This window comes from Telmatherina bonti (genome assembly GCF_933228915.1).
Source record: "Telmatherina bonti genome assembly, chromosome: 2".
NCBI lineage: Eukaryota > Metazoa > Chordata > Actinopteri > Atheriniformes > Telmatherinidae > Telmatherina > Telmatherina bonti.
Genome location: NC_136620.1, coordinates 42393291 through 42398434, shown reverse-complemented (window position 1 = coordinate 42398434; position 5144 = coordinate 42393291).

Genomic DNA, 5144 nt, shown 5'->3' with positions numbered 1-5144 from the left:
TGGTTTATATGTAATATCCCTGCAAACCCCAAACTGGGCCTCTTGAGTCACTTAGGTGAAAATAACAGGGTTTAATTTAGCAAAACCAATCCTCAGCAGCCTGTGCATCACAAAGAAAACTATCCTTGTGAACTGGAAAAGCAAACAGAATCTGTGTATCCAGCAGTTTAGAAATCTGTTATTAGATTACATCAGCATGGAAATGATGTCTGCCTCCTCAAAGGATCAGTCAGCTGAATTTCACTCTCTCTGGTCTCCTGTGATCAGCTCCATCACTTAGTGTAGGGGGGGGAGTGTGACCTCATCCCGCTCGGGGCTGGGGACTGGCTGGGTGGCTCAGGTGGCTGTGGGTCTGGGGTGGACCCCTGGACAGGGATCTTGGCTGCTTCATTACTGGGGGGGGGGGCTAGGTTTCCAGACCTGGCGGGAGGCCTTGGGTTGATCAATGGTTGGAGTTGCCTTGCGGCGGGGGGGTGAGGTCGCTGGCGGGGGCTGGATCGGCGGGTATTGGCTCCGTGACGGGTGGCCGTGCCGCTGCGGGGTGGGCGGGGTGCGGGTCCTGGGCTCTGGTGCCCGGGGCTGTCCCCTGCTTCTTGGGGATGGGGGGTCGGCCCTGCCGTGGGGGGGTTGGGCTGACCTGGACCTGCCGCTGCAGTGGGGGCGGGTCCGTGCCCTGGTGCCCGGCAGAGGGGCCCGGGCCCAAGATAGTTGAGGATGGGGGGGTGCCTGTGTATATGTGGGGTGTGTATGGAGGAGTGTAGTGGTACATGAATGTATGGGGGGTAGGGGTGCGTGTATGTGGGAGTGTGTTGAGGCATGTATGTGTGGGGGTGTAGGGGTGGGGGTTTAGGGGAGTGTGAAAGTACATGAGTGTGTGGGGTGTAGGGGGGGTACGTATGAGGGAGTGCGGTGGTGTATATGTGGGGTGTGTATAGAGGATTGTAGTGGTACATGAAGGTATAGGGGGAGAGGGGTGTGTGTATGGGGGAGTGTGTGAGGGGTGTTGGGGTGGAGGTTTAGGGGACTGTGATAGTACATGAGTGTGTGGGGTGTAGGAAGTGTGTGGTGGTTTATATGTGGGGGGTTTATGGGGAGTGTAGTGGAGCATGAGTTTGTGGGGGGTAGGGTTGTGTGTAAGGGGGAGTGTGTTAGGGCATGTAGGTGTGGGGGTGGAGGTTTTGGGGAGTGTGATAGTACATGATTGGGTGGGGGGGTGGATGAGGGAGTGGGTGGTGTGTGTGTGTGTGTGGGAGGGGGTAAGGGCTTGTGTGTGGATAATCTGGTGTTAAATGCATGGGAGATAGGGGTGTGTATATAGAGGAGTATTGAGATGCATGTGTATGGGGGGTAGTGGCCCGTGTGTAGGGGAGAGTGGGGGGGTGCATGTGTATGTAGGTGTATAGGGGGGTGAAGGGTCATGATTATGAAGGGGGGAGGACTTCAGTGAGAGAAGTGGGGAGTTGTAGTGGTTTGTTCTAGGGTAGGTAGAATGAGAAGGGGTGTTTTGTGATGGGCAGGGAGGTGAGTGCGATGTAGGGTTTTGGAGGTGGACTAATCTTTTGGCCGTGTATCTGTTAGAATGGGTGTGTGTGTGTATAGATGTATGTGTGGGTCTGTAGATGTGTGTGTGTGTGTGTAGATGTGTGTGTATACCAGGCTGATGGTGAGGGGGTGTGAATGTGTTGGTGTGTAAAGGAGGAGGGAATGCAACGTGTCTCTGGGTGGGGGCGTCTCCTAGGGGTGTGGGGGCGGTGGGCCCTTGGTCTGTCTCGCCTTCTGCCGCCCCTCCTCTTCCTCGTCCCCCCCCCCCACTTTTGCATGTGGTTCGTTGGTGCCTTCTGGGGCCGGTGGCGGCTCCTTTATTGGGGTTGCTGAGGGCCCTGGTTGTTGGGGCAGCTGCCCTTGGCCTGTCCTGGCCTTCGGGGGCCCCGGGAATGGGGGACGTGCCTCGTGCCGCAGGTGGCTCATCTTCTTGAGGGAGGCGCGCTTCCCTCGGGACCTAAATCCCCGGACCCCCCTCCTTCCCTTCTTCCACCACACAGGCAGGGCGTTGGGAGGTGGACACGTTGATCTGGATGGTGAGAGAGGCCTTCAAGGTGGTCTCCATCGCTGCACCCAGCATCGGTTCACCTCCCAGTTTTAATTACACTTAGTCAACATAACACAAAAAACACACACTGACAACACATGGACATGTTTTGGGGGGCGGGCCATGCAGTGTGCGGTGGGCGGGGCTGCTTTGGTGGTCCCGCTCCCAACATGATGTGGTTACTTCTTCCCAATTTTAATTGCAAACAACACACACTTCACAATCATTCATAAGCTGGGAGGGAGGGGGTGACGATGGGGTCCCACTGGCATGATCTTCTCTGAACACGTTCCACTCTGCATGTTCTGCATGTGACACAGTCACCGAGTCGTCTGCAGGTTTATTCACTAACAGCAGCTAGTTTTCTCATTTCTGTTTGTTTCTCGTTTATATTTAACTTTTTAGATTCATAGTTTAGTTACTATGATCTAAAGTTGGCTTGTATGTGTATGTATATGTGTTAATACTGGCGAGTGCGTATATGTTTGTACGTATGTATGTGTGTGTATATGTATGTATGTGTATATGTATATGTGTACATATGTATATATATGTGTGTGTATATATATATATATATATATATATATATATATATGTGTGTGTGTGTGTGTGTGTATATGTGTGTGTATGTATACATCTGTAGGTTGTTTTCTTTCTTTTTGTTTTTGGGTTATTTTTTAGTTATTTTTTCTCTCCCTTTCTCTCTTTCCCTTTTCTTATGAGGTGTTTTTTCCTCCTTTCTCTTTCTGTCTTTTGTCTGTCCTCTCTGGTCCAGCAGTACAAACTCTACAATTCAAACAACAATACAAAATAAATATAGAAATAAAATAAAAATTCAGAAAGTCAAGGGGATCATTATATCTATAAAGCTTCCCTTGGCAGAGAAAATTTGCTCAGCAGAACATCCAGACCATCATTCTGCTGCCTAAATGCTGGACAAGACAAAAAAAAAAAAAAAGGGTGGAGAGTGGGCGGGGCCTGAATACATGGGCAGAAATGATTGACAGACAGCAGCTCAGCGGCCGAAGATGGAAAGATTCACGAGCAGCTACAAGATGGTCCTGATCCGGACCGGTCTGAACGGGTTTGTCTCGATCAAGATTGGACTGAACTGGTGTTACTGGTGTCTGTTCCAAGCGTACTGCGTACCGGGTCTCTGTGCGTACCGGGTCTCTGTGCGTACCGGGTCTCTGTGCGTACCGGGCCACCTCGGTTAAGTTCTGGTCACCGGTGAAAATGGGTCACATGGGTACCATATTTAGCATTTAAGATATTTTTGTGGGAAAAAGAAGAAATCTTTGTTTTTCCCTCAGTTGGAAGAATAAAAGAATAGTCTGTCCACGCTAATAGGACGCGGAGCAGGACAACAATGGCCTCTGTGTTTACTTCAGGGACATGCTGCCCTAAAAAACATGCAAATAAAGCGTCTGGTGAACAGGTCAGCGTCACGCCAACGCCCGGGTCCTGCCCCGCCCTCTTTGTCCCGTTTGCACTCGTCACACACGCCTCGTGTCAAATTCATCTCCTTTATTTGAGTTTCAATCCAAAATGCTGCATTCAGGCGCATCCTCCTCCAACTGAAGCCCGCTGAATCGGTCCAAGCTGTTGCATCCGGAAGGTTCTGACAGCCTGATGGCCCGCTGTACGTCCGTCGTGACGGACGCCACGTGCCGACAGACGGACGCCTCGTGCAGACAGACGGACGCCACGTGCAGACAGACGGACGCCTCGTGCAGACAGACGGACGCCTCGTGCAGACAGACGGACGCCACGTGCAGACAGACGGACGCCACGTGCAGACAGACGGACGGCTCGTGCAGACAGACGGACGCCACGTGCCGACAGACGGACGCCACGTGCAGACAGACGGACGCCTCGTGCAGACAGACGGACGCCTCGTGCAGACAGACGGACGCCTCGTGCAGACAGACGGACGCCACGTGCAGACAGACGGACGCCTCGTGCAGACAGACGGACGCCACGTGCCGACAGACGGACGCCACGTGCAGACAGACGGACGCCTCGTGCAGACAGACGGACGCCTCGTGCAGACAGACGGACGCCACGTGCAGACAGACGGACGGCTCGTGCAGACAGACGGACGCCTCGTGCAGACAGACGGACGCCTCGTGCAGACAGACGGACGCCACGTGCAGACAGACGGACGCCTCGTGCCGACAGACGGACGCCACGTGCCGACAGACGGACGCCACGTGCAGACAGACGGACGCCTCGTGCCGACAGACGGACGCCACGTGCAGACAGACGGACGCCTCGTGCCGACAGACGGACGCCTCGTGCAGACAGACGGACGCCTCGTGCCGACAGACGGACGCCTCGTGCCGACAGACGGACGCCACGTGCAGACAGACGGACGCCTTGTGCCGACAGACGGACGCCTCGTGCCGACAGACGGACGCCTCGTGCAGACAGACGGACGCCACGTGCAGACAGACGGACGCCTCGTGCCGACAGACGGACGCCTCGTGCCGACAGACGGACGCCACGTGCCGACAGACGGACGCCTCGTGCAGACAGACGGACGCCTCGTGCAGACAGACGGACGCCTCGTGCCGACAGACGGACGCCTCGTGCCGACAGACGGACGCCACGTGCCGACAGACGGACGCCTCGTGCCGACAGACGGACGCCACGTGCCGACAGACGGACGCCTCGTGCCGACAGACGGACGCCACGTGCCGACAGACGGGAAGATGCTAAAATGCAGAACCTCCTCAGGTTGGACATCCTTTTTTTCTACCTGTAGTTGTCTGATTTTATACCAGTTAATCAGATACATGATGGAATTGTCTTGCGTGCAAAAACAATGCTGTAAAAGAAACTCAAAGGCAGACGGTGCGTCTGATAAATTCTGTTCATGGTTTATATCGTCACACAGCAGCACATGCAGGTAAACGTACAGCGCAGAGCATGGATAGGGTTCAGAGCGGATGCTGATTAAATGAACTCTACAGATGTGTTGAAGGTGTGCAGGAGCAGAAGCATCGTGGTTGCCATGGCAACAAAGACAAGGCTGCAGGAAAGGTCTCCATAT